This window comes from Homalodisca vitripennis, unplaced genomic scaffold, assembly GCF_021130785.1.
Source record: "Homalodisca vitripennis isolate AUS2020 unplaced genomic scaffold, UT_GWSS_2.1 ScUCBcl_10416;HRSCAF=19295, whole genome shotgun sequence".
Taxonomy (NCBI): domain Eukaryota; kingdom Metazoa; phylum Arthropoda; class Insecta; order Hemiptera; family Cicadellidae; genus Homalodisca; species Homalodisca vitripennis.
This window is the reverse complement of record NW_025786536.1, coordinates 6863-17901: the sequence shown is the minus strand read 5'-3', so window position 1 is coordinate 17901 and position 11039 is coordinate 6863. Positions and strand designations below refer to the sequence as shown.

Sequence of the window (11039 nt, the reverse complement as noted above, 5' to 3'; positions counted from 1 at the left end):
TATTACATCTCAGGATTTCCATTTTGATACTTTCTCGGAAAACACATGCAGCCATTCATTGGAACCTTATTACTATGTTAAGAAGGGCATCCAAGGAATCTGTGTACATATCATTCTGCCTCACCCCTCTGGATTCGAGCTGATTAGTGAGTTGAAACAAATTTTTAGAATAGGATGATATTACCTGTCATGTGTAATAAATTCCTTCTGTTTTTTCTTAAATGTAATGGCAAACAACATCTAACTACTTTGCTTCTGAAAACATCCTATTCTTCATATTTTTCTTAGTCAAAGTTTAAAATGTATAAATATAATACTGAATAGTAGTATAAAATAACTTTAGTTGTAAATTGTTTCATATAAGTAAAGATTTAATAAAATAGTTTTGAAGATTTAGAATTCGAAACTATTATATTCACTATTATTATATATTATTTATAAATGTTAATTCTCAATTAAAATTATATATTAATATTATGTATTTTTAATGTGATTAGTTGTTTTATATGTTCAAGGCATGTTACATATGTTAGTGAAAAGTATCAATAATTTATTAGCCAAGTGAAGTATTCCACAGTCCTTATAATAAGATAAAAAATAATAGTACTTCTCTTGGTTTTTCAATAGTTTTGAAGATTTACAATAAGTTAAAGTGTGTATACAATTGATATCGATCATGAAATGGAAGATTTACTCATTAGTAGTTTATAAAGTATTTTTGACAAAAATATCAATCTGGTAAATGAGATTTTTCTCTCATCTACTAGATTGTCATCATGGGCTCTGAGAGTTAAGGGCAAATAAGTCGTCTTGATTGATAATAGGAATATTTAATCTTAATAACAACATGATAAGTCACTGAAAAATATCTGCACTTATCATAAACTTCTCTTACCTGAATGCAATGAATTAAGAAGTTTAGGGAGTACCATTTCTATCTGGGAGTTCTCTGTGGTAATAATAGTGTCTAGGTGAGAGCGAGGAGAACTGCAACCAATCTTCTAAATCTTTGTGCATTCGTGTAGCTCGTTAGGTAAGATGAACCTCGAGGCTAGCAACCAAAATCAGGTTAAACTTCTCATTGTATAGAAAACAAACATTTAATTCTTATTTACACTTCAATTATTTCACATATTTAAAAATTGTACGTAATCTTCAAAGTAGTTTTTTATGTATTGGGATGGTATTTAAATAACAATATAACTTTCCATTTAGATATTATGAATCGTTTTGTGTTGTGGCTGTATGTTTGTAAATATTATATAACCTTAGCAGAAAAAAATTGTCAAATTTATACATTTTATCAGTATAATTTGAAAATTGTTGTTTTCTACTTGTTCTATCTAGTAAGTATTATTCAATTTTTGTTATAAGTTTGGGGCAAAAACTACTCTCTCACATATTGCTGGAATGACAGACACTTAAACTTACCAGGGAGTGAAGTTCCTGATATAACATGTAAAGGCCGGGACACACATACCCGCACCGTGCTCCGACATGTGTGTTGGCCGTCATACGGTGAAAGGAATTGCAGTGCAGTTTTCAACCTGCAAGTCCCACACATGTCCGCACCGACACCAGACCGTCCGTGGCCGCACCGTCACTCGGTACATGAAGTTTAAATTTTGACGGGCACGATGCGGTCTAAGAGTCAGCGCCAGCAATGAGTCATGGAATTTATAGAGACATTTATTAAAGAAGTGAGGAAGAGGTTTTTTTCAATAATCTAGTAATGATTTCTTACTGAGCTAAAATTATTACAAAAACACCACTTTAGGTGGCATTTTATTTTAACATTTTTTACTAATAAAAAATTATAAAATATGCTATATACTTAGTGAATTTTAGTGCAATAAATTAAAATAATGGGAAATATAATTTTTGTATTTAAAACTTACAAGAATTTATTTATTTTGTGCAAAACTATATTTATTTTGGATGTATTGAAATTTACTTGTTAAGTCTTTTCTGTATTGTGTAGGGCTTAGATTTAAAATTTTTTCTATGACCTTTCATATTTATTTTATTCTTCAAACTACAGTACAGTCTTAAAATTAAAATATTTTATTTGCAGTTATACAGTTTGAGAGTATGAAAAAACATTATACTCTAGTATACTATATTTTACAAATATTTACTATGTTTTACCAGTTATAATAAATTGAATCACAAAATGACTAAAAGTTACTACTTTTTACTTGCTGAACTTTTTTTAAAGTAGCTGTCACTTTAAAATAAAAAAAATTTACTCTAGTACAAACAGTTGAGACTTTTGTGCTCGGACAGCATACGGACATGTGTGGCCTCACAGTAATCGAGCTGGGTCCACACCGACACTCAACCGATTCACGTGTCGGGTGCGGTGTGGGCCTGTTGTGTCCCCCGCCTTTACTGGTTTGGTTTGGGTATGGATTCTGAAAGGTGGTGGAGTCTGGGAAAATTTTGGAAAAGAATTCAATAAATTTTATTTGGCAATCATCTCATATTCTGGAAGTTACTAATGCTGAATCTAATATGTGAAAATATTGATAATCTCTAAAACTGAAATAAAAATATACTTGAAGCAATTCTGCTGGGTAAAAAAAATATACACGGCTTATAAGAAATTAATATAATAAAAAATAACAGAACAACCCCTGACCAAAACAAATTCAATATTTTAACCTTATTTATGTAATTAAAATGTACATTATTTGGAAACTAAAAAGTATGGTAACATAAAAATTTCTTTGTTTGAAGTTGATTTTTAACGATGGAAGGATTGTGTGAAGGAAACAGGATTTTTCTGGACATTTGCCATCGTTCAGTGAAACAAAAAATCAGTAACACTACGTTTTGAGATCTGCAATTCAGCAAATAACTAACCTAATACATAATTACAAACTAGGTTAAACCTGAAGAAGAGACCAGATTGTAAATATTGAAATGTAGTGTGTTACTGATTTTATGTTTCACTGAACAATGGCAAAATGTCCGTGAAAAATCCTTGTTTGTTTGTTTCATAACATAAAAATATTAGTTTTCTTTTAAATTAATAAAAAATCTGTAAAATGATTCCTTTTGTAAATAACCTTTCCTTTTTGGGAACTGTTTTTTTGCAAATATTACAAAAAGAACAGTCCCAATAAGTGTTGTATGTAGGTAATTATTTTAACTTGGTGTTAGGTATTTAAGATACTGATATGATTTTTGAATTATTACCTGGATTCTCTTTCTTTAGAATACTTAAGATATCTTCAGATATTTCAAAGTCTTTATCATTAATTGTCGAAGAGTGGCCAAGGATTACCACAATGTCCTGTTTGGCTCTTCTTGGATACTTTAGGACTTTCTCATTTTTGTTGTCCCTCTCTATAACATTTCTGACTGAAAGGAGTGATTTTCTGTAGTATCAGTCCTGTTACATCTAAAAAAGACAAAAATAAATACAAACTACATTATGTTATGATAGTAATGTATTAATTTTATTGTAGTAGTTGTAATTATGAACTTAATTCTTACATTGCTAATTTGTAATTTTTAATAATATTTGTTTGCTACAAGTTTCATTACTGTTTGCAACTTGAATGTTGCATCATTTTACATTTTTTATGTACGCATTAAAATTATTAGATTAGATGATAAGAAAAATAATACTCCCAAAACAAGTTACGTCTGTAACACAGGACTTCAGAGGGTAGCAAGTAAATCTAAGATCTAAGATATTATTTTATAATATTAGAGGACAAGCCTTTGTATATTACTATATATAAGAAGTTAAAGTAATAATCATTACTTAATATATTTACTTTTATTTTGACCTCCTTTTGCCTCAAAATTGTTTTATAGAGAGAAATAAGCATATTGTTTGTGTTGTAAAGCTCAAAATTAATGATTTATGAAGTTAATATATTACTTTTCTGACAAAGAATTTCTCATTAACTTAGAAAATCATAACTTAAAGACTGGTGTTTTATCATTATTTCATTTTAAACAGTTTATAATAAATCTAGAAGTAATACTCGTCAATAAAAAATAGTTTAGGTTCACGTTTTAGGACAATTGGTAAATAGATAGATTTTAGTTCTGAACATCTTCTTTTATTTCATGCTCGAGGAATCTAAAAGGTAATATAGCATTCAATATTAGTAAATTTATGTAACAGGTTAGGTATTGGGTAATATTTACATCCTAATGATAAATTTTTATTTTTAAACTCTGATATGATAAAGGTCTATCACTCTGCTGGATGGGGCAGCACCAACACTAACCCTAGAGGTGAGGCACTTTTACAATTTCTTCTAAGTAGGGAGCTATTTATATGTAATAAAGGTAACCGCCCTACTGTTCGCAACACGAATTAGACAAGAAGTTATTGACATAACAATCTGCACACAAGGAATACTTGGAATGGTTGATAAGTGGCACGTAATTGAGCGAAGAGGCCTCATTATCGAGATCACAGGTATATCCTCTTTAACTTGCAAGATGAGGGTGCAGAGGTCCTCTATCGTAATCCCAGGAGGGACTGACTGGTTGGGATATAAGTCTGATCCTTCAGTCACAGTTGGGATCGGTAGGCGAAGGGTGCGATGCTTCACAGACATAGATCAGATAGCTTCTGACCTGCAGAATGCTATAATCAATAGCTTCCATGACAATTGCCCATTGCGACGGGGGAAGAGTCGAACACAATAGTAAGTGGTGGACTGCAGACCTCGCTCGCAAAAGGGCTAATGTCAGGAAGCTGTACAATCAATGCAAAAGGAGCCGTATCTGGGAGTCCTATCATAGAGCTCTAACAGAATACAGCCTAGCAATTAAAAAAGCAAAACAAAGTTCCTGGAGGCAGTCTTACACAGAAGGTAAATGAGTTGATTAAGCGCGGCAGCTAGACTGCAACGCTTGCTAGCCTCAAGTCCAACCGGTCACTTGGGATCTTTAAGGTCACAGGGAGGTCAACACACTTCCGGGTCTAGTGATAGCCTCAAACTTCTCCTTGAGACTCACTTCCCTGATTGTATCTTTGAGAATGACGACACTGGAACGTCTGGTAATCACGAGGCAGGCTCACGGCCAAGAGCTTGTCGTGGTAGCTGGGCCATTGCCAGAAGGATTGTCACTCTCTCTAAAGCCAAATGGGCAATTTCTAAATTTGCCCCTTTCAAATCTGCAGGAGGGGATGGAATCTTTCCGGCCCTGCTTCAACAAGGGCCGGAGAATCTCCTTACCCTTCTATGTGAACTATTCAGGGCGAGCCTAGCCATATGGGTACATACCACAAGTCTGGCGTCTCAACAGGGTGGTCTTCATCCCTAAAAAAGGGAGAGCGGACTACTCTGTCCCTAAATCTTTTCGTCCCATCAGTTTATCTTCGTTTCTACTGAAAACATGTAGAAAGACTGGTGGAGAGGCACCTGAGAAAGGGAGTTCTCTCAGACACTCCCCATTCATCGCAACCAACATGCATACCAGCAAGGCAAATCCTGTGAATCAGCACTGCACCAATTAGTCAGTAGGATTGAGGATAGCCTGTCCGCCAAGGAATTGGCATTGTGCACCTTCTTAGGACATTGAAGGAGCTTTCGACAATGCCACATTCACTGCAATGGTAAGTGGAGCACAGCGACGTGGCCTCGAGCCAGCTCTGTGCCGGTGGCTTAGGGCCATGCTGTGCTCCAGACGGATCAGGGGCCGATCTCAATGAAGTATCGCTTGTGATCGCACCCACAAGGGGATGTCCTCAAGGAGGCAACTGTCACCTCTACTGTGGAATCTAGTAGTAGATGGGTCTACTTGAGGACCTTACTAACAACGGAATCTATGTCCAAGGATATGCAGGACGACATAGTCCTTATGGTACAGGGAAAATACCAGCAAATGTTGTTGTTGATATCATGAATACAACCTCAAAATGTACACAACTGGTGTCAGGGAGAGGGACTGAAAGTAAATCCCTCTAAGACAGTTAGTTGTACCATTCACTAGAAAAAAGAACCTAGAGTCTCTTTCTAGGCTGAAACTCGCATCCACTCAGCTGGAGTGGTCAAAACGACAGTCAAATATTTAGGACTGACTCTAGACCATAAGTCTTACGTGGAATGATCATCTTAATAATATCCTGCACAAAGCAAAGTGCTGCGCGTCATGACGTCCAGGAGACTTGCAGGAATCTCATGGGGCGTAAAACCCCATATAGCACTATGGCTTTACAAAGCAGTTGTAAGGCCTCAAATCACTTATGGTTCATTAGTCTGGTGGACAAAGGTGAATCAGGGTAACTGCCAAAGCCAAGCTTGAAAGCTTACAAAGGCTTGGCACAATCTTTGTAACCGGAGCATTCAGGAGCAGTCCCTCAGCGACCCTCGAGGTGGCTTTAGGATTCTACCTCTTGATGTTCATATAAAAGCTGAAGCGCTCGTAAGTCAGCTTATCGGCTGATGGTTGCTGGCTTGTGGAGGAATGGCGCGTCTAACGCGAGCCATGGCGCCATCACTGAAGCTGTAAACCCAAGCGCTATTCTCGAAATGGTCTCCGACACAATGAGAACGGAGTTCGTATTCAATAAGCCATTCTCTGTTGACTTCTACTCCAGAGATGAGTGGAAATCGCAAGATAACATCCCAACAATAAGAAAGAGCTTTGTCTGGTACACGGATGGCTCGCTTATTAAGGGTAGAACTGGATATGGAGTGTTTAGTCAATCCCTAGAACTGCCCTTAGCGGCAGTTTGGGTCGGAACTGCATTCCATATTTCAAGCCGAAATCTATGGTATCTCTAGCCTGTGCCAACCTAGGCTAAAGCTCACCAGAAGGTACCAGGAAATGAAACATCTGTATAATGTCAGACAGTCAGGCCAGCTCTTAAAGCTCTTGACTCCAACAGCATTTCATCCAAGCTTGTGTGGGAGTGCTTTAACACTCTCTGCAAAGCTTGGATCACGCAACTGTGTGCGTCTTGGTTGGGTACCGGGCCACACAGGCATAGGTGGCAACGAATGCGCCGAGACAGGCTTGCCAAAAGCGGAGCAAGCATGCCATACACCGGTCCAGAACCGTATGTTGTTGGTATAAGCAAGTCAGCCGCTTATCAAAGTATAAACAAATGGTCCAGGAAGACACACCGCTTGCGGTGGCAGAGTCACCAAGGACAAGCACTCGGCAAAAAGACTGCTTGCCGATTCTAGCTCCGGATTCACCAGATGGCTGATGGGGCTGGGGAGGGATCGGGTTAAGCAAGTGATTGCCTTGATCACTGGACACGGCCACTTCAGGAAACACCTAAACACTCTAGGTTTACGAAATGAGGACTCGGAGTGTAGACTCTGCAATAAGTCTGAAGAGACTGCAAAAAACATAATACTGGACTGTGAGAGACTGGGAGCAAGGAGAAGGGCTCTTTTCGGTGATAAACAACCAGGCGACGAACCAGATGCTAGTATCGGGGAAAAGCTTCTTAGCCTAATTAAGGGCACGAAAGATAGGCTTACCCCTCTAACATCAAAGGGCGCACACAATAAGCTCAGGGTTGACGTGTGAGGATCTAGGAATCCACCCCAATATCCCAAAGGAAAAAAAAAAAAAAAAAAAAAAAAAAAAGGTCTATATACCGTAATTGATACATGCTACAACTACCGATTATTAATTAAGGCAGCCAATTTATTAACCATTTACTTTTCTATATAGTAAATTGGTGTCAATTTGTAAGGAATAAAAACAAGGGTACCTTCCCCATGTTGACCATAAAACAAGAGCTGTTGGTATAAGGAGACGGGGCTCGATGTTGAGTTTACTATCACATCAGTAGAGTCCCCCTTGATGGCTGTAACACTGCTTCCATAGTAGTTTGACGTCAGCTCTGTTTGTTAGGGAACTGGAATAAATCAGTATTTATATAATGTAATGTGTGGAATTCTTTAAATGATTCATCATTATTAATCTTTCCTTGAACCCTTCTTTCTCCTTGTGGTAATTAACGATTTATAAAAAAATGTTGGTGTGAATTCTGTCATCTATGTGATAATTTAACTCTGTTCTCCAGTCATAATAATCTAGAAAGTTTAATGGCTACAATGGCTGCAAGCTCATAGTAGATGCTCAGAAATGGTTCACAACTTCCCTGCAATGAAAGTAAAAACGCAAAATATATTACTTAGCCTTTCTCAAAATGATCACCAATCTGTTCAAACTACTGGGAATTTGTACTACATGAAATTTGAGTTGGAATGATCAAGTTAACGGTTTAAGCAAAAAGCTTTTGAGAGTTACTTTTCTGCTTTGGAAATTTAGATCTATAATATCTACTGAGTACCTTAGGACAGCGTTATCTTAAAAAAATACCAATCAGATATTGCTTGACGACTTGATTTTATGGGGACCATTCTGTAGCAGTATAAGATCTCTGTTAATCATCCAAAAGAGAGTTATTAGAACCATTTGTCATGCTGCACCATTAGATCATTGCAAATGTATATTTATATACAGTTACAAATACCTACCATATTTAATCTCTACATTTACCATATTGTATTATACACTAAAGCACACCTCAGAAAATTTTTCATTAGAAATCAGTTTCATACACACAACACCAGAAATAAAAATAAACTTGACATTCCTTCAACATTGATTGACCAAATTTAGGAACATCCCATATGGTAGTATAAGATTTTTTAACAAGCTTCCATAAATTGCTCATGTTACTCCCATAACTAATTTACACATACACTGCATATAAGGACATTATTAATACTCACACAAAAAACTGTAGTAAGGTATTAGAATGGCCAGGTTGCATCTATAAACCATAATTAGGTTCAACCTGGGAACAATCTGAATCTTGTGGTGGACATTTCTCTACATGAAAACTCTTCATCTGTAAAGTAAGAAGCTGAACTCATAACATTATAAAAATGCAACTAAAGTCCAAACATAAAATAAGCCATATTGTGGTGATTAGCAAAAATGATGTTAGCACTATAGTAATCATGATGTTTTTAGAATTAGGAATTGATGTCCCTGCAGTTTTTCATACCTATTATTTCATTTCATTTCATTTTTTAATTTATTACTATTTATTGTCATTTGTCAATTTTACATTGCTATAGACACCAAGAAATAAAATGTGTAATACATCACACTATACAAAACATACATACTATACATTATGTTAATTTAAAAACATAATCATATAATTAGCCTAAACATGATCAAGTATAAGACTAAGGTAAAGTCCACACTGGCCCAAAGACCTGTACCATCCAGACACATTGAAGTGCTTATATAAAAACATGGAAAGAATATTCAGTCATAGATTCAGGTCAACACAAACAGAAAAATCCATCCTCAGAGAGTGAGAAACTGCCACACATCCACCTATTCTAAGGTAGATTAATATTAGTTGTAATAAATTCCTCAAGTGAATAAAAGGCCTTACTTATAAGCTAACGTGACAATTTACATACATCCGGTTGAAGCATATGGTTTCTAAACTTCTGAACTCTTGTGGTAGTTTGTTAAAAAAACACTTAATTTGCAAATGTCTATGACTAGCTATAGTCTTTCTATAGCCTGGAAGAAGGCATAATAATATCCTATGCCCTTCGAGTATAATAGCTATGAACCTCATTAAAACAAACAGATTTCATTTTGGTGTTTTTACATGTATTAAATTTTTGAAATATAAAAATGGATGAAACTGTCATTATAATAAAATCAATAAAACATTGTTTACAATCATCCTGATAATCTAAAAATTGGCGAAAATTCTCACTGCCTTTCTTTGCTATGTGAAAACCTGGGCTAGCACCCTTACTAGTTCCCACAGGTGCATGAGCATTGCAGCATATAGCAAGTGAGAGTGAAATTCACTAAAGTAGGAGATAAGCAACATATCCTCCACCAACACAAGATTTTAATTTTCTAAGTAGAAAATATGCCCTAGACAGTTTTGAAATTACAGTGTTTGGTGTGAGCCTCCCAAGAAAGCTTCTGGTCAAAAACCACTCCAAACAACTTAACTGGCTTAGAACAATTTTCCTTTACGTTCAACTTTTTCAATGTGAAGCACATTGATTCTGTTTTATTAGTACTGACTTCTTTTGTTTAAAAGTTACTTTTTACAAAAAAAAAAAACATATATTTGGGAAAGTACTTGGGCAGAGGTTATGACTCCTGTGACTCCCATCTCCTAAATCCGCCCACTTATATAATTACATTACTTATAAACTATAATAACTGTATACGTCATATTTACGGAAGTAACGTAGGAACTTTTCAACAATTTTAACACATCTCTCTGTAATTATTGCACTGTCCGTGAAAGTAGGTTGTTGCTACAGTCGTTAGTAGAAGAGCAAAGTTTTTGGTCTGAAACAGAATGGAACTATTTACATTATAACATTTAGATTGACAAGTTGTAAGCAGACAACACATTCATATGGTTGACATTAATTGAAAAAGTAACAATTTGTATTAGGCAAATACAAATCATACTAAAGTAATGTTCAACACCCACATATTAAGCAACATTTTGCCGATGATTAATATTTTGGTTTAATTTTAAATTGATCTCAAATTATATATAAAACCAATATTCCATTTAAACTACTTTTTTCATTAATGTATTAAGGACGTACAGTAGAAATCTCAACAGCAGGTCTCAATGGAGTTAGGTTTGGCTGTCTCATTATCAAGTCACTCTTCTACAGCTGTCAAGGATGTGTAGACTTGCCATGTTATCAAGATAACACTGGTTGTATTTAACAAACCTCTTTGTCATATCAAGTGTTAATTTGTGTTATCAACTCTTAGCTGAAAAGTAGCCTGTTTTATAAAAAATACATATTTACTCTTACAAGCTCCAGTACACAATCACATTTATTATTGCCCTCAACACAAGTTAGTAATTAAAACTTAAACTTTCACCAGAAAAGTGCTATTTATACTGTGTTTTAGTTAACCTACATTGTTATTCGTGCCGTTAACTAATTTTAGATACTGCTAATAGTATTGATGGTTGATTAAAATGAAAAAGATAACAAAAATAGTCTTTGCCTACC

The 11039-nt window shown here is 35.4% G+C and overlaps 1 long non-coding RNA gene across 1 annotated transcript; it reads right to left on the bottom strand.

The window, feature by feature from the left end:
* Positions 1-1039: 1039 nt before the first annotated feature.
* LOC124374834 lies at positions 1040-7841 on the bottom strand. Its single transcript, XR_006923615.1, has 3 exons — positions 7706-7841; positions 3202-3406; positions 1040-1051 (listed from the first exon to the last, which is right to left on the bottom strand). It is a non-coding gene; the product is annotated as an uncharacterized LOC124374834 (long non-coding RNA).
* Positions 7842-11039: the final 3198 nt, after the last annotated feature.